Source organism: Strix uralensis, chromosome 2, assembly GCF_047716275.1.
Source record: "Strix uralensis isolate ZFMK-TIS-50842 chromosome 2, bStrUra1, whole genome shotgun sequence".
Taxonomy (NCBI): Eukaryota; Metazoa; Chordata; class Aves; order Strigiformes; family Strigidae; genus Strix; species Strix uralensis.
This window is the reverse complement of record NC_133973.1, coordinates 123151793-123171675: the sequence shown is the minus strand read 5'-3', so window position 1 is coordinate 123171675 and position 19883 is coordinate 123151793.

Genomic DNA, 19883 nt, shown 5'->3' with positions numbered 1-19883 from the left:
AGCTGGCTGCTCAAGTTCTCTACAGATTTGATACCAAGCTGCAAGGTAAACCCTGGCATATTTTTAAGACCAGTCACGTTCAACAATTCGATTATCCAGTTAAGTCAAATACTGAATGGAAACTTCTGGGAAAGACTGATGTTTGTGGTTGAAATGTCTATATGGAATAACAAAAGCTTTGAAAGTCTGTACTAATATTTCTTACATTGGAAAGACTATCCTAACTGCTAGTGACTTCAGTAGGAACAAGCTCCACGTTATGTCTTTCTTGCTACCTTAATACCCTGTTAGTCTGAGAGTACCCTGGTATACTAACTTGTAACTTTCCATGGTCTTTATACTTGACTGACTTAGTTGTCTACTTTTTTGTAAGACAATATCGTTACGACAATAACAGAGAAACTATGACTGATGTGAAAATACATTCTTTTAGAAATTTGTTTTTAATAAAATAAATGTTATAGGGGTATGAGCACAAATTAGTAAGTAGGCATGACAGTCGTCTGACTTGTAGCTAGCTGTCTATGAAGACAATATAGCATGAATTGTAATCACAGAAATTAGACTTAAAACAACATTAATAAATTTCTGTTTCCTTTTATTGTCAGGTCATTAGGATTTCTTAATGTTATTTTTTTATTATACTTTAGTCAGACTATTTTTAAATGTTTCAAAGTTGCTTCTGCAACACCCCTTGGGAGACTGTTTCTCAGTCAAACAAATCTCACATTTGGAATATTTTTGCTAATATGCCTTAAAATAATACAATTTTAATTTGTGGTTCTTATTAATAATTAAGAATGCTTCATTACAGCTGTTTCTGCACTTCAAGATTATTACTGGAATTTTTATTCTCTATACTAAAGATTTCAACCACCTAAACTCTTGTAAATGTGTTCTGTCTTTTCTTAAGCCTCAAGTCTGTAAATACTTTATGTATGTATAACGAGGCTATGTAAAGTTACGCTCATGCTAAAAATCTTTAGTGGACCAAATCTAGAATTGTCAGGAAAAAAGACATTATTATTATATTGTTGTTCTATTTTTTCTATATGTTATCCAAACACTTTATAAACATATACATACATATAAAGTGTTTATACACTCTAGCTAAGGAAAGGGAATTATGCTCAAGAAAGCCAACATCAGGATTAATAAACTCTGGGGTTTAGTTCGAGGTCTAATCAACTGCATCAGTCTGCTGTTTCTGGTAAGAATCCTCCTTGAAGAATGAATCTCTGGGTTTTACCACAGTTTGATCATGAACAGTTGTAGCAGTATGTTCTTTGAGACCTTATGCTAGGCTCATGAGTAACCAAGGGGAGGGTTAGATTTTTAGATGACAGTAGACATGGATGATTGCTGAGGAAAAAGAGAAAAAAGGGCCTGATTATAAAATCTACTTGAGCAGCTTTACACATATGAACTATTCTACAGAAACAGACTTATGTATGTGTTCAAATTTTTACAGGATTGGAAATGCTAACTGTTGCAGAATCATGTAGTAGAAGAGTTCATAAGCTAAAATGACCACTACTCGCCCCCATACCTACAGTACCTACACTCCAAACAGCATTACTGCAGTACATTACCTACTGAGGTAGGTTAACTCTGGGTGGCTGCCAGGCACCCACCAGCTGCTCACTTACCCTCCCAAGGGAGAAAATAGGTTGAAAAAGCTCCTGGGTCGAGATAAAGACAGGGAGATCACTTACAAATTACTGTCATGGGCAAAACAGGCTCAACTTGGGAAAACTTATTTTGTTAAAATAGACTTGGGTAGTGAGAAACAAAAATTAAAGCAATGCCTTCACTTCCTTTATCCAGGCTCACCTTCCCTCCTCCACCCTGACTGCTCCTGGCAACAGAGGTGCCATGTATGACACAGGATCTATGGGATGTCTCTGAAGTGGCCTCTTGCGATCAGGCCAGACACCCCAGAGTGTCTGAAGTGCACTGGAGACCCAACTTCAGGCACATAAATTAATCTGTACAGAGTGTTCAGTTCCTAACAGATAAATACCCAGTGCCATTTGGGAGGTCTCCGTAGTGCCCGAGACCCCCAGGCAGAGCAGACCAGCACGATGCTGCATTTACACCAGCCCTGCCCTGTCCCGGTGCAGCGGCTACAGGCCAGGTGAGGCTCCTCGCAGCACCTGAAGTGACACTGCGGAGCCTGTTTCCAGACACCTGAACCCTGCTCTGTGCAGCCGGGTGTGAGCTAACTGTCCATGCACAGAGCCAGCGGACTTCCAGGTGTTACAACTGGGACTGAAATAAGCATTTAGTGCATTTTTCCCAGGTCCCATGTCCTATCTGCCAGTTTCATGTATATCCATAGGATATTAGGCTGTCGGACAGCCCAAGTGGCACTAGGTCAGTATGTTAAGCATCTGAATTGCTCCCCAGAGTTCAGGCATCACATTTACTTGTGTGCACCCTCATGCTGAGCTAAACCTCGCTCTGCCCCGGCGCTGACAGTAAGGAGGAGGCCCAGGAGATGTGGGGTGGGACAGGATGGTGAGGGGCCATGAGGTGACCACAGCCCCAGGTCAAGAGGCTGTCCCCACACAGACAGGGGTGACAGCAGGCTCTCCATGTTGGCTGTTTTTCTCATAGGCCTGAGTTATGGCGTTTGTCCATCCTAATGCATTTAACAAGGCTGAAGAGCAACAGCCCTTTTTCCCTGGGCAGCCGAGGGCTGGGCCTTCCATTGGTTCTGGAACCCCTGGTGATGTGGTGGCTGTGTCACAGTAGGCAGAACATTAGTGGTGGCCTTGTCACAGGTGGTGACACAGCTGCCCTGGACACATCTAGAAAGGGCTGTGCAGTGAGACAGCCCAGACTGGAGGTGAGCAGGCAGGTGAGCAAGGGCTGAGGTGAGAGGGCAGGGAGGCAGGGGCTGCCCATGGCACGACGGACGATGGCTGCTCCTCCTTTGTCTTCCAGAGCCAGAGGCTCACACAAGGACAGGACCAGACCGTGGCACCTGGCACAAGGACAGGACCAGAACATGACCTCAGCCACACACCCAGAGAGATTTGCTAACTTCTACAAGGGTGCTGAGACAAAGTTAAGGAATCAAGACTCTGGCAGAGCCCTGGGCAGGGGTTGCCCATTATGAGCCAGGGTGGCTGCTCCCTTTGTTGGTTGATATTATCCTGCCTTTTGCAGCTGCAGGCTCAGACAGGGACAGGACCAGACCTTGGTGCTCTCCAGTCCTCAGCAACACAGCTGGAGATATTTGCTGCCTTCTACAAGCACACCAACAAAAAGTTAAGGAATCAGAAATGACACCAGCTCTTGGCACACACCTAGTGATGCAGTGGCACTGTCAGAGTGGGCGGTTGACTGGTGGTGGCCCACGCCACCAGGGGATGGGTGTCTTCTGGCTGCCAGGGAGATGTGGGACTGACAGCCTTGGCCTGAAGCTGGCAGAGCCCTGGGCAGGGGTTGCCCATGGTGAGCCAGGGCGGCTGTTTCCTTTGTTTGTTGATATTATCCTGCCTTTTGCAGCCACAGGCCCAGACAGGGACAGGATGAGACCATGGTGCATTCTGGTCCCCTCCCTCCACAGCCACTCAGCCAGAGATTTCTTCAGCTTTCAACAAAGACCTTGGGACAGGACACTGACCTAAGGACAAGGAAGCACACACAGCCCCAGTCTGCATCACGCCATGGTCCCACAGCCAGCTGGAGGCTCCCCACAGCCATGGACAAGGGGAGCTCTGGGCCACCCGCCCTCTCTGTCTGAAACTCACCTTGAAATAAAATGTTCTGTTTCATGAACCATTGGCTGGTTCTTCTGCTTTGTGTGGTCTTCTGGGGGAAACCTCCTGGGCCTTTTCCTTATTATCACAGAATCATGGGTTGGAAGGGACCTTAAAGATCATCTAGTTCCAACCCCCCTGCCATGGGCCGGGACACCTTCCACCAGATGAGATTGCTGAGAGCCCCATCCAACCTCGCCTTGAACACTGCCAGGGAGGGGGCATCCACAGCTTCTCTGGGCAACCTGTTCCAGTGTATCACCACCCTCACAAGAACTTCTCTCTTATAGCTTATCTAAATCTTCCCTCTTTCAGTTTAAAACTGTTACCCCTTGTCTTATCCCTATACTCCCTGACAAAGAGTCCCTCCCCATCTTTCCTGTAGCCCACTTTAAGTACTGCAAGGTCGCTATAAGGTCTCCCCGGAGCCTTCTCCAGGCTGAACAACTCCAACTCTCTCAGCCTGTCCTCATAAGGGAGGTGCTCCAGCCCCCTGATCATTCTTATAGCCCTCCTCTGGACCTGCTTCAGCAGGTCCATGTCCTTCTTATGTTAGGGGCCCCAGAGCTGGACACAGTGCTCCAGGTGGGGTCTCACGAGAGCAGAGTACAGTGGGAGAATCACCTCCCTCGACTTGCTGGCCACACTTCTCTTGATGCAGCCCAGGACACGGTTGGGCTCTGAGCTCACATTGCTGGCTCATAGTCAGTTTTCCATCCATTAGTACCCCCAAGTCCTTCTCTGCAGGGCTGCTCTCCATCCACTCATTACCCAGCCTGTACCCAGACACAAGTTGGTAGTTTTGACTATTGTTCAGAAAACTCCCTAAAGCACAAAACTATGGAGATTTCCTATCTGCTTCTCATTGACATTGGGAATCAGTTGCATATTCATCACATGCTGCATAGCTCAGCAGTAGCAACAGCAAATGAGAGAACTGTATTCCATTTCCTTTGAAATTCTGTCTACTGCAGCATGGTTTGACCACTTGAATCAGTTCACAAGTCAGTGTATTATAGAATATTTTCTAAAACAATAAAATCCTTAAATGTTATCCCTACTCTGCTAGGAAGTTTGCAGAAGTACTAGAATTTTAAAGTACCCAGATGAGTGCTGACTACATTTTGATGATCTTGCAACAGCCATGACATGTTAAAACATGTGGGATGAAAATTAACAGGAAAATTTGGCTATATGGACAGGAACAGAACAGTGGTTTAACTGGCCTGTTAAACCGGTTTTACGGTTTATTTCAGTCACTATAGTGCAGTGGCACAGTTAGACCTCTGTGAGTATGCAGTGAGTATATAAAGTGTACAAATTCACAGACTTTTAAATTATTTTATTTTAGCAGCCGTGTTAGAACAAGAACCATAGGACATTAGGTATTTCAGATAATAAAATGGGAACTTTGTCATAAAAGGCTAGTGCACACTGATATTCCGCAATAAAAAAAAAAGTGGAAGAGTAATTTTTTTTTTTTTTTTTTTGTTTTTCATTCTCAACATTTCCAAGTACTGGTATGAAGCAAATTGCAGTTCATGGGAGAAGATCCTCCTGTTTGTCTCTAGATAAGAGAGTATAATTTTTATTCCTCTTATGTGTTCTTCAGTCAGTTATAAGTGAAAATGGATATTGACTTCCATTCTAAATCTTCAACTTTTTTTTTTTTTTTTTTTCGTTAGGGACAGATTTGTAAGTGTTTAAGGAGTTAGGTACCAAGATGCTTTGAGAAACCTTCATTTCTGTATCCTGTTGTTCTAAATACTTTGAGTCACAGGAGACTACTTTCTGATAACTTTCAGTCAAGGCTATACACTTGAAACAGCAAAAATGATACAGATTCACCTTATCCATATCCTTGAGTAAACCATAAAGCCAAAGAAACCATAACGCTGGCTTATATAATGAGGTTTACCAGAATCACAGAATCATCTAGGTTGGAAAAGACCTTGAAGATCATCTAGTCCAACCGTTAACCTAGCACTGACAGATCCCAACTACACCAGATCCCTAAGCGCTATGTTGACCCGACTCTTAAACACCTCCAGGGATGGGGACTCCACCACCTCTCTGGGCAGCCCATTTCAACGCCTAACAACCCGTTCTGTAAAGAAATACTTCCTAATATCCAGTCTGAACCTTCCTTGGCGCAACTTGAGGCCATTCCCTCTTGTCCTATCACTTGTTACTTGGTTAAAGAGACTCATCCCCAGCTCTCTGCAACCTCCTTTCAGGTAGTTGTAGAGGGCGATGAGGTCTCCCCTCAGCCTCCTCTTCTCCAGACTAAACAACCCCAGTTCCCTCAGCCGCTCCTCGTACGACATGTGCTCCAGACCCTTCACCAGCTTCGTTACCCTTCTCTGGACACGCTCCAGCCCATCAATGTCCTTTTTGTAGTGAGGGGCCCAAAACTGAACACAGTAATCGAGGTGTGGCCTCACCAGTGCCGAGTACAGGGGTAAGATCACTTCCCTGTCCCTGCTGGCTAAGCAGATGCTTTCACGTGGTTCTAAATTCCCTGTCTCTAGATCACATTTCAAAACGACTTAATTCAGTAACTCAGTTACACACTGTGGCAATGCTTGTCCTACACGTAAACGTTATTTCAAAGGCTGTTTTCGTTCATTTTGTCCTTGCTCTGCAATAAATACCACAACAAGCACAGCAGCAGACTCCTCGCCTTGCCGTGCCTACCTTTGCTACGCTCATTCCCCCTTCAGACTCGCACCAACCCGCCCCAGCCCAGCACCCAGCGCACAGCCCGCCGGCGGCACCGGGGCCCTTCCGCCGGGGCCCTTCCGCCGGCACCGGGTTACGTCACAGCAGGCCCGTCACTCCGCGGGCAGGGCGCGCCCCCTGGCGGCCCGTCGCCATCTCGGCAGCGCCGCTCGCCGCCGCCGCTCAGGGCTCCGGGCTGCCGCTCGCCAGCCTGCGCGGGGAGGAGGCCGCTCCAGGTTCTTTCCGCTGTTATTATAATTTTATTGTTTCTTACAGTGGAAAAATGAGTTTATTGAAAACGTTCACAGCACTTCAACGCTGTTCCAATATGAAAAAAATCGATTTAGCATCGGTTACTGCTGTTGGAGAACTAGGTAAAAGAGTAACTACCTCCATAGCTAGAATCACTAGGTAAAACTATTGCCGTGTTATCCAGCGGTTAAAACTCGGTAGTTATTTTGGTTGCTCCTGTCCTTAAAGTGTATTTGACCCACTCACAGAAGCAAATTATGTGCACAAATGAAGACATCATAAAAAAAAACCAAACATGAAGTTCATGGTTTTGAGACAGATAATATTTAGCAAAGGACAGTATAGCTTCAGTGTTTCCTAGTGGTCTAGACAAGTTATGGCTATTTTTACGGTTAAAGTTCTGAAGGTGTCCAAGCTTACTAACTCACCACAGCAGTCTGGACCCTCTGGGATCAATGGAAGAATTTCATACAGGGTTTAAATGAAGAAAATGGGCACCACCGATAGATGAACTTACCTGGGTCTCAGCTGCAGGACTCAAAGTAAGTCTTGATTAAAAGAGGGAAGGAATAGCAGACAAAAGTTGGACAGGAAGGAGGAACAGACACTTGGTTGATGGAAAAAATAGGTCAGAGCAGAATAAGTAAGGTCAAAGTTTGGTAGCATAGAGTGCCAATACATCAACTTTTTACTTTGAAACAAAATGACCAAATGCATATAAAATATTTCTATATTTGTTTAGGCTTGCAACTATATTCATTCTTAAACAAAAAAATACTTATAATTCAGGAAGGGATAATGCTGAATAACAAATCACAGCCTTGTTAGAGATAGTAATTTGCGTGTAACTGGTCTTTCTTAAAACAACACTCTTGTAACCAAGTTGTATACAGACATCATCCACTCCTGAAGTGAAAAAGTTAGCAGCTACCAAAAGAATACTTAATAAAATTGTGCAGCACCCAAGTAGGTACTACCACATTCAACGATGAAGGGTTTTCTAAGACACGGCGGGACTAATGTGATTCTAGTTTATTTCTAAATTGCATGGGCCACATGATGTTACACTATCACTTCTGAATCAAAGCCTCAGTTCCAGAACAAGGAATAGAAAACAGCATCTTTCTTACAAGAGAGGTGCATATTAGGTAATAAAGAATACACATTAGAAAATTAATAGAACACACTATTAAATGATATACATTTTGCAGCATTAGCAATAGAAGTCTCCTTTCAAAATTTCCCAGGGAACCACAGCCTTCTGAGTTTTCTGGGCTTGCCTGTCATAGCGCTGGTGTGCTATAAACAACATTTCCCATTACATAATGCTTAGTCAAAACAAAGACTGATGCGGTACATCAGTGACACATCAAGGCTGGGAAAAATATTAAACATTTTAAGTTGTCAGCAAGCATCTCCAAATGAATTATTAATTTAATTTTTTACTTAAAAACTTTTATGACCTTTCTGGCATCGAGTCCACTTCAGATGAGGTTGTGAAGGTGGTTTCCACAGGAACAAAAGGATATAGAAACAGAAGGTGAAAAATTCCCTCCAGATCATGCCATGAACATGCCATTGCCCTCAAGAACAAAACTTTTATGATCTCCCTTTACCCTATAGCTGGGACAATAACTCTGGCCCAAACAATCTGTGCAGGGATCCTGACCTACCTGGTCCATGTGCAGTGGTCCCTTTAACAATGGAAAAACTCACCTTCTGAACAGAAAAGTAAGGTCCTTTCTAATAACGAGGTTACTTTAGAAAGAAAAATCTGAATGAGATAAAGGAACTACTACTGTTTCAGAGGACAAATTATTTGTATTTTTTATTTATTGTGAAGCTTCACAAGTGAAATGCTCCTTAGATTTTTCAAATTATAGAGGAAAGCAAATTTAGGATTTTCTTTGAAATCAGCTCTTTTTATAGATATCAGGTGAAGCCATAGGAGCATTTAACACTTTGTCCTACATAGATAGCAAGTAAACTTCACACTTAAGCAACACTCTGCAGCAGTGTTAAGAAACCCAACCTAGCCCAAAATAGGCTAGTCTGAGTAGCAGAAGTGGGCTGTGTAGATGTGATTCATGTGAAGTAATATCTCCCATTTTTGTTTTACTCTGTTTTTCTACAAACCGTAGGAAAAAAAAAGTAACAGTTCTTAAAAGTCTTCTATGTCTGTATGTCTCCTAAAATAGAAAAAAAAAATGCAAGGGACAATAAAAAATGATGAACGGAAAAGGAAACATGTTTGATCGCACTTTTTACTGTTATTGAAAGCATCATGTCATTCTCCCTGATGGCCCAACTTCTCTGTGCATTCTCCTACCTGTGACAGTTCCTTTAATATGTTAATTCCATTTTTATTACAGTTTCTGAATGTCTGCAGGCCTTGGGCATGCACTTCACGAATGACATTAAACTGAAATGGATTGGGCCAAATCTCCAAGGAAATTCCAAGTGCTGAACAAAGTAGTTTTAGTAGCTTGCTCTTCTGTACCAGAGCTGATCCTGCATCCCCTGCTTAGGTTTGGTTGCAGGATAGCTAGTGATGCCATCTCCCACCGGAAATGGCCAGTGACCCATCTGCTCAAGCTTCCAATAATCTGATGAACTCATTCACTGTCTCTGATTCACATCCAACCTGTTTACTCAGCTGACAGACTACACTGAATATGTTCGGTTATAAACCTTATTTCTTCTGTATAACTGAGAAGTCAAAGTCAAAAGTGATTTTAAGAGAATTTGGAGTCAATTTAGACTGTGCCTACACTCCCTTTTGTAGAGAGGGCACTCATCAGAAATCCAAACCCTACTAAAATGAATATTTAAGTTTATAACATTTATCTGAGTTTTCCTAAAAGTCATGCAAGCTTACTAAGCTACTGGACAAAAAGACCAGTAGCTGTTAGTGACTGTCTTTTGTGTGTGGCTCAAACAATTAGGTGTAATCAGTGAGGCCTCCCATTTTGCTCAGAAGCAAAACAGGTGCCAAATCTCTGAACTGCTAGAGAGCTCAGACATGATCTAGACATCCACTTGCTCAAAAATGTCAAATGCAGCAGTTCTGGAGACACCCATCAGCAAGTATTTGAACACCTTGGGAAGCAGCAGAAGCCTGGGCCCATTAGAGCTCTAGTCACCTCTAAGGTTAGAGATTGCACATAGGTATCCAAAGTATGCCTAAAGGCTTGGGTTGATCTAGATGCTGGCTCCTAATCCTGCTGCAGATGGCAATGTCAGCTGAGATAACTGTGTTCTCAGGACCTCCCTAACACACCTTGCACACCAATAACTATAGGAAGAAACAAGGAGCTTCATTTCTTAGATATGCAGAGAATTTCAAGGTTCACTTCAAGGGTATAAGAAACCACCACTTTTGCACTAGCACAGCGCTCTGCAGATCTGCCTCCATCCATTACATGGAGTTCTACAGGACTCTACAATGATGTAAATTTACCTATTTAAAGAGCTAGAAATAGGTGTTAAAATCACATGGTTGTAAAGACTGTGAAGTAGTATTTTCTTCCTTTGTTCTTTTAAAGGATTTCTATGTGGGTATAGTCACAGAATCACAGAATCACAGAATCAGCTAGGTTGGAAAGGACCTTGAAGATCATCTAGTCCGACCATTAACCTAACACTGCCAGTTCCCATCTACACCATATCTCTCAGCACTATGTCGACCCGACTCTTAAACACCTCCAGGGATGGGAACTCTAACACCTCCCTGGGCAATCCATTCCACTGCCTAATAACCCGTTCTGTAAAGAAATACTTCCTGACATCTAGTCTAAACCTTCCCTGGCGCAACTTGAGGCCATTCCCTCTTGTCCTATCGCTTGTTACTTGGTTAAAGAGGCTCATCCCCAGCTCTCTGCAACCTCCTTTCAGGTAGTTGTAGAGGGCGATGAGGTCTCCCCTCAGCCTCCTCTTCTCCAGACTAAACAACCCCAGTTCCCTCAGCCGCTCCTCGTACGACATGTGCTCCAGACCCTTCACCAGCTTCGTTGCCCTTCTCTGGACACGCTCGAGTAATTCAATGTCCTTTTTGTAGTGAGGGGCCCAAAACTGAACACAGTAATCAAGGTGCGGCCTCACCAGTGCCGAGTACAGGGGCAAGATCACTTCCCTGTCCCTGCTGGCCATGCTATTTCTGATACAAGCCAGGATGCCATTGGCCTTCTTGGCCACCTGGGCACACTGCTGGCTCATGTTCAGCCAGCTGTCAGTCAACATCCCCAGGTCCTTCTCTGACTGGCAGCTCTCCAGCCACTCCTCCCCAAGCCTGTAGCGCTGCTGGGGGTTGTTGTGGCCCAAGTGCAGCACCCGGCATTTGGCCTTATTGAAGCTCATACAGTTGGCCTTAGCCCATCGCTCCAGCCTGTCCAGATCTCTCTGCAGAGCCTCCCTACCCTCGAGCAGATCAACACTCCCACCCAGCTTGGTGTTGTCTGCAAACTTACTGAGGGTGCATTCGATCCTTTCATCTAGATCATCAATAAAGATATTAAACAGGACTGGCCCCAAAACCGAGCCCCGGGGGACACCACTCGTAACCGGCCTCCAACTGGATTTAACTCCATACACCACAACTCTTTGGGCCTGGCCATCCAGCCAGTTTTTTACCCAGCAAAGTGTGCAATCATTTAAGCCTTGAGCAGCCAGTTTCGCCAGGAGAATGCTGTGGGAAATGGTGTCAAAGGCCTTACTAAAGTCAAGGTAAACTGCATCCACAGCCTTTCCCTCATCCAATAAGCAGGCCACTCTGTCGTAGAAGGAGATCAGGTTTGTCAAGCAGGACCTGCCTTTCATAAACCCATGCTGACTGGGCCTGATCCCCTGATCGTCCTGCATGTGTTGTAAGATGGTACTCAGGATGAGCTGCTCCATCAGCTTCCTGGGCACTGAAGTCAAGCTGACAAGCCTATAATTTCCCAGATCATCCTTCCAACCGTTCTTATAGATGGGCGTCACATTGTCCAATTTCCAATCTGTCGGGACCTCCCTGGTCAGCCAGGACTGCTGGTAAATGATGGAAAGCGGCTTGGCGAGCACCCCAGCCAGCTCCTTCAGCACCCTCGGGTGTATCCCATCCGGTCCCATAGACTTGTGTGTGTCTATGTGATGCAGCAGGTCACTGACTCTCTCCTGGATTGCGGGGGGGTCGTTCTCCCAGTCTCTATCATCTGGCTGAGGGGGCTGGATTCCCTCAATACAACTAGTCTTGTTATTAAAGACTGACGCAAAGAAGGCATTAAGTACCTCAGCCTTCTCCTGATCACTTGCTACCAAGTTTCCTTCAGCATCTAGCAGGGGATGGAGACTCTCCCTGGTCTTTCTTTTGCTATTGACATACTTATAGAAACATTTCTTGTTATCTTTGATTGCTGAAGCCAGATTAATTTCCAGCTGGGCTTTGGACCTCCTGATTTCCGCCCTGCATAGCCTCACAGCCTCTTTGTAATCACTGTGAGTGGCTAGCCCCTTTCTCCAAAGGCTGTAAACTCTCCTTTTCTCCTTGAGTTGCAACCAAAAAGTCCAATGTTTATGCAAAGCTACTCCTTCCCAATAGTAACCCCACTCTGCAGAACCTCTCTGAGCCGTATTTCTTTCTCTTTCCCATATTAATTGCACAGTTAGCTGTGCTTTGTGCATGTGTTGCATTAACACATTTAGAAGTAGACTTTAAGAATATTGCACCAAGTGTATTCCTGTATCTGTGATTTTAGGTATACCTGCATGTCCATGATAACCTAAAGATAGCATTCCCAGATCTCTTTTGAAAATAGTGTTTTAAAGTCTTAGCCCTACTGGTAAGTCTCTGACACTGTCTTTTTGGAGGGTATAGCAGGACTCTTGCTAGTCATCACTCATTTTCTAGGTATTTTGCAAGGACACAGTCCTAAAGACAGATGGACTCTTGTCCCATTAAAGAGATTCTGTGAATCAGAATTTAAGTGTGAATCTAATTGTTAATGAAATTAATCTTAATTTAAAAAACACAAACAGGCAAATTGTGCTGCTGTACTGCAGCATATGCAAGATGTTTGCTAAATGCACATTGTTTAATCAGCAGATGAGCATTCACTGCAAATTTTCTGGTTAGATTTACCTAAAAGTCAACTTGCTAAGGTACACTGTTTAAAGTTCCAAATCCTCCCTCTGGGTTAAACCTGAAAATAACCTATTATATTTCAGCATTCTAAACAAAGGCACATTCTCCTTCAAGTCAAAAATAGGAGAGAGTAGGGAGACGGTTATTTTTAATTCGTTCATAATAGTGGGTTGCACTGATGGCAGACAAAATAAAGGCCCATTGTAGAAGGCAACATAGTTGTATTAAACCTAATTAATGTCTTTTGTAATACATTCAGACTGAAAAAAACACCATTCTTTGCACAAATTTTGAAATCGTAGTTTAAAAAGAGGGAAAGCCGTTATTTCAAAACAAAACCTTCCATTTTGGTTCAGCTTAACATGTCTCTCATTTCATTTTTTAAAAAAATTTTGAAATAATTGTTCAAAGTCAATGCCACGGGTGAGAGCCTGCAATACTTTAACACATTTATAATGTAGAGTCTTAGTTCAAAATTTTTGGTGGGATTTTTTTTTTTTACTTGCTGTAGCTAGAAACCTACTGTTTCAATATTCTTCCAAATACCGAATTATTAATACTTTCTGCTCTCAGTCTCTTGCATCGACTTTGCTTGAACTATATGTAGCAGATTTTCAGTTAGATTTAATCATGTTACCTAGGTGAGAAACGGTTACTTTGTTCTTGTTTTGTACAACCTTTTTTACATTGGATTCTTTATGAGAGAAAAATTGAGAAAAATTAGATCCAAGGTGTAATTCGGATGAAACAGAAACATTTGACTTTGATAGCAGTCTAACTGAAATATTTCCTCGAAAGACGATTGATCCTCTGATGTCTTTTATTGAAACTAGGGAGAAAAACATTATTGTAATTTTAACTATACAGGCATAACTTCTCCAAGATGTTTACAACATTCATTGTGGGGACCATGGATTTCTCTGTGGGTGTCATTTCTACACTTTGTCTACAAACTTGTGTAAGGTTGTGTTTGCATAAAATTGTAAATTTCCTTTTTTAACATATTGCTAATTCACTATGGTTTGGTCATAAACAGCAAACAACTGGCAATGTTTGTACCAATAAGGAACATTTAGTAACCACATTAAGCATGTACAATTTGGGGGCAAACTGTACTGGGAAATATAGAAGATGTAAAGCTCTCCTCTGCTTGTTGAAAAGATAGGCTGATAAACAAATTCCTAGCCAAAATTGCTACTCTATCCTTACGTAAAATCATGTTGAATGGTGATGAGGGCTAAAGAATAGTAGATGCATGTGCAGCACTAATTCCACCCATACAACTGGATCAAAGTCCATTAATTTCTCCTTCCCGCAGACATAAAACCCATAGATGTTTTGGCAAGACTGTAAAGGTTAGTAAAGCTGGTGAGCAGTACAGGCTCCCAGTATGACAGTGACTTGCTGTCCAGGTTTAACCAGATAGGGTTAAGTTTCCCCAGCAGTGGGGGGGGAGCTCTAGCCGGGTTATTCAGATACCATGCGGACGTCACATCCTGGCAGGTCACATTTTTCCTGGCGCGGAGCGCGGTGCACTCGTGGTTTTGTACATCGTGCTTCAAACTGCTGTATTTGGTAGCTATTTTGCTCTGTTCATTGCTATCACTATTACTGTTATTGTTATTGTTGTTGTTGGTTGTGTTGCTATTACATTGTTGTATTAAACCTTTCCTTATTTCAGTCTTGGGGCTTTGTATTTCACTCCCTTTGTGGGGGAGGGGCTGCGGCCGCATGGTCTTAGACCCACCCCAGCAGGGGCCAAACCACCACACTTGCCCTGTAACCTCTGGCACATAAGCCTATTAAGTGGAAAATAATTTTCTAGCTACAATACTGTGCGCAGTGAATAAAGTGCTTTTAGATCAGTACATGACAGACATTCTGTCAGTGCTCATCTAAGTTCAAAATATAGTAACCTTTAGCACAAACCTGATTGTGTTCTTCTGTGTATATAAAGTTCTATCTTATACAAACAGAAAACATACTTTTAGATGATGAAAACACATCTTACCTCCAAGTGTGTTGCAGATTTATCAGACTTTTGGCTATATTTACTAAGTTTGCTTAGCGTGAGATCTTCAAACTGAGTATCTTCTAGTATTGATGTGCTTAGCATGTATATCAACATTCAAAAACACTCAAACCATCTATTTAGTATCTTTGGAATAATAATAAAATGGTCAGATAAAGTTATCTAATCATGTTTTAACAGGAACCAATTCATAAATCCTTTAGAAATGGAACCACATGCACTGGAGAGCTGTTCCCAGAACTAGTCAGCATCTCTGGGCTGCAGTCACTGTGACTGAGGTATAGTACAGACAACCTTACATTATCTTCCATGACATGCCTCAGAGATCTCCAGTTGTCTGGCTGTGATGGTCTGCATCTCTGTGCTTACTGCCAAGCCTGCACAAGTGGCTGGAAGAACAATGCTGGTGCTTAGCTGGCAGGAAGCTTTCCGCTGCTGCACTCCTAGTGCAGTGCTGCCACTGGCATGGATAATACCGCCAGCTTTACCATTAGCAATGGAAGAGCAGAAGAAAATAGTTACATGGGAATCCCTATGTCCATTTATACACTGCTGCTCTAAAATTTTGGTTAGTATCAGTTGCTCACCTGTGTGTTGGTGGGACATAAAACATCGACTCATTGATTTCAAAGGACACACCAGTGCAACTCTTATTCACGCTGCTGAGCATTTGCAAAATTCAATTCAATGGAGGGATGTACAAAGTCCTTCTAAAACCAGATTAACAGTGTTAAACAAAGCAACCATGTAACCCATCCTTTGATAACAAAAGATATGTTTTTATGTCCAGAAATTCTATCTATTCCCAACCTTATTTTACTGGCACTACATTGTTATGTAAAACCATCATCACTTCCTTGTTTACAAAATGCATTGTGTGTTGCATAGTAATATTTCCAGCTGAAACTCTATAGAGCTAACTCAGCAAAACCAAAGTAACTTCAGGCTTTCTGAACTGCAAAAAGGCAATTTCAGCCCACAAATGAAATCTCTTAAAGCTGGTTAAACCTAGTCCTGCTTCGTTTAGATTTGAAATGGCTGTTGTAATGTTTTTCCTTTCAAATTAGCTACCAAGCATTGGTATGTCACATTTTCATAACACATAGATGTTCAGAAAACTTTTGTTAGGAGAATCACTTACCAATTCCTTACTCCAGATCAAATCTGTCAGAAGCTGATTGTCTCTGGGGTGTCACATGTGGCTGGGGACAGCCAAAAAGCATCTGCTCCTGATGTCCAGCATGACATCTCTAACAAATGTGCAAGAGTAGAATAGGAGTCCACTGGTCCTGTGTCTCCTGTGGACTCTCTTACAATTGGGAAACATCCAGCAACTAAATGGTTTCCTCTTCCTGGCAGCCACCAGAATACCATCAAGGGGTTACATTGTTGCAAAGGAAAAGTGCCAACGTTTTTTGATATTCCAATCTTCTTAAAAGCAGACCCTCTGTGTAGCATGTTAAGCATCTGCATAAGGAAACCTCCAAAGACTGAAAATTTAGACCAGCTAATTTTGTTTGTATAATGCACACTATACCAGCCAAAAGCTAAGTATCTCAGACACTGACACTTCCTTCTATTTCTCTGTGCCTTACTATGCCTCACCATTTCTAAATCTACAAAGACGTTGCATAATGTAGCATGGCAATCTTGTAATTCTCACTGCAGTATAACAAAAAGAACTTACTTAAAAGAAATACAGCCAACTTCACACCTGTTTCAAGCTGTAGCCCAAGTGATGTACACATAAATTTGGCCTGCAATCCAACCTCAACGTGAGCGCTTCCTCTATCTTCCACCTGGTATTTCAAAGCAGCAGAAACTTTGTAATCAGTATTTACTGCTTCTGTTGTAGTTAAGACAGCCACTATTTCAGAGATGGCAGAACCATTACAAAACCTAAGATAGAAGGGCCTAAAATAAACATCTTGCCAATCATTAGCAACCTAATTTCTGTAAGGATGAAATCTTAAGCATGTTTGGAGAACTGGGCCCCTGTTATTTACTTCCAAAGGACAAAATTTAACAAAAATAATCGTACAGCTTGACTAGAATCATCACTGGTCAGCTCAAACTATGCTAACACGAATCAAATCTTTGAGGTAAAGAAGGCCAAAACATTCAAGAAACATACAAACAAAGTAATAAATGCAAATGAGGTCATTTGCTTTTGCATTGGTAACATTAATACTAGAAAACAAGTTCTTAGTTTAATTACATTTTTAAGGAATATTGAGCAACTATAGATGACATACTTATATGGAAAAATATTTAGTTTTATGATTGCAGGAGTGTTCTGGTTAAAAGACAAGCACTATACAAAGCATAAGCACAGTATTTATTTGTAGAACAGTAATGTCATTAGGTTGGGACAAAAATTTCATTAACAACACAGTACCTAGTACAATGAAATTGAAGCCTTACATGCTAGTACACTAGCTGCCCCCCCAACTCTAAAATTAATAGAAAAATAATATTCTTTGTTATTAAACAAGGACTATAAACATGTTCTCCCATGAAGAGTGATCCTTTAAGAAATTAGAATGAGCATCAAAAAATAAAATAGCAAATGAAACTGTTTTGAAGCTTACTCACTGCTTATAAACAGCTACTGACAAGATACTTCCCCATGACTTCAGAAACCAGTGATTTTCCATTGAGCTATGCATCATACTCACTATGTTGCAAAAATATATGAAGCTCCACAAACTATAACACCTTACATCGTTAAAGTCATAGGCGTTTCATTTAAGAATTACACATTGTAATGAACTTCAGTACAGCATATACTCAGTTGTACAGCATAGGCACAGCTGTGTGATTTAAAACATGACCTAAAAATCACAGTTCCATAAACAAAAAAAGTCAGAAACACTGGCAAAGAATAGGCCTTGGCACATAAATATCCTGGTGGTTCACACAAGTGAACCAAATCAGTAATAATTACTGTCTTCCTATGAACATTGTTAGGTTTGGTGTCTCCAACTTGACCAGGACATTTTTCCACAGTAGAGTATTCATTCTGTAGACCAGTAATTATCATGGGGGGGGGACCTCCAAACCCAAACCATATAACTGAAAGCAATGGCTCCTGAATAAGCCTACTGAAGATTCAGGGAGAAAACAGCATTTCCCTATCAAAACTTCAAACTGGGTGCTAGGACAGAACCATTCAAATGCAGAAAAACCACCACTGAGGAAAATTTGCATAGGACAAAAGTGACCAGCCATCTCCACAGCCTTAAAAATGTACATATGCTGTAGCAAAGCTGAGGAGAACGAACCTCCTTTCTAATGCTCCTTTCACCTTCAAACCCTCTCTGGGCAGTTTCCACCAAGTTGAATACCAGATGGGAAATATTAATATATTTATTTTTATATATAAAAGTGTGTGTGCATGTATACAGACTACAAGTCTGAAATAGGGACAGAACATTCCTCTGGTTAAACAAATAAGCATGGAAATAAAGGGAAAAATGGTAGGGTATCACTGTATTTTATTTTCAGATATATTTCCTATTCTTTCCCTTGTGTTCCATGAATATTTCTGTTTCACATCGTGACAAAATCACAGTGTCACGACCTGCCCAGCCCTTGGAACTCCAGCACTGGTCTTTGCTTTGTATTACTACTCAGCCCTGATGCAAAAATCAAACACACATGAGGGAAGAAACTGTTTGTTTTGTTTTGTAGATCCATGCAAGTAGAACCACTTCATCAAACCACTACACAAAAGCATAACTCAAAAGCAAGTGACAGGTATGCAGAGGACCTAATTTTTATATAACTAATGTTCCTCTTCCTATTGTTGCTGTAATCCACAAAAAATTAAAGTGATTATATTTCTCATGGATTAATAATGATTTATTTCAGATGTATTCTGAATCATTCATTCAGGTGTCCTGACTACCACTTTTACCATGTTCAAACTGAAGTATGAGATATTCATATTCAACTGAAGCTGTTGAAGTTTGTCATAATTTTTGTAAGTTTTAATTATTAAGAGGCATTACATCATAGGATATTTCCTCCTTCATTAGAAAAACTTATTGAGAGTTAACTGATTTGGAATGTAAAAAATAATTTCACATTAAGCTTATAATAGCTGGCATGCTACAAGTCACATCTACCATTTCATTTTATTGTAATTTAAATTACTACAATAGGCACAGTAAACCTTCCTGAAATATTCTAATATTAAAAAAATTAAAAAGAATCACCTCAGAGCTATTATCAGAAAAAAAAATTAAACTAGCTGGCAATACTATGTTCTAGCCCTTTAATTCACTATCATAAAATGAACAGTGAAAACAAGTAATTATGAAAACAATGAAAAAACTAAGTTGTATATTAGCTAGAATTTAAATCAGCTGGAAATACCTTTAAATTATTTTATAATCAGCATTAATTCACTAATGAGCTGATAAAAATACATACATGAACAAAACCCCTGAAACACAGAGTGATTTTTCTTCAATTGTCCAAATTAGGGAAGAAGTTTAATTCAAGAAGCTGAAAAATGTTGTGCTTAAAGGATCTTTATCATTAGGCACAGTTTCTAGAGGAACAAGCCACAACCATAACAATTTAATAATTTATAAGGTAGCAAGTCATTCAATAGAGATGTGTTGGAACTGACTTGGATTAAGAAATAGTACTTGTCTCATTAAGATAAAAATCTGCCCTATAAACCAGACAAATTCAATAACTTACATCTTCTGTCATTGTTATTATGGTCAGTTACTACTCAGGGAAAAAAACCTAAGAAGATCCCAATATACAGGGAATGCCATAGTCTGAGTAGCTAAGACAAAAACAGGAACAAGATTAAATTTTAGAATCTGGACGAAGTGATATACAAATCTGAAGAACTAATTTCATTTTGGTGACAAGCCCAGCAGTGGTTTAAAATAAAAATTAAGATAAGACTAGATAACATCATCTTGTAGTACAGAGTCTTTAATATGCCTGCCTAACACTAGGGTGTCCT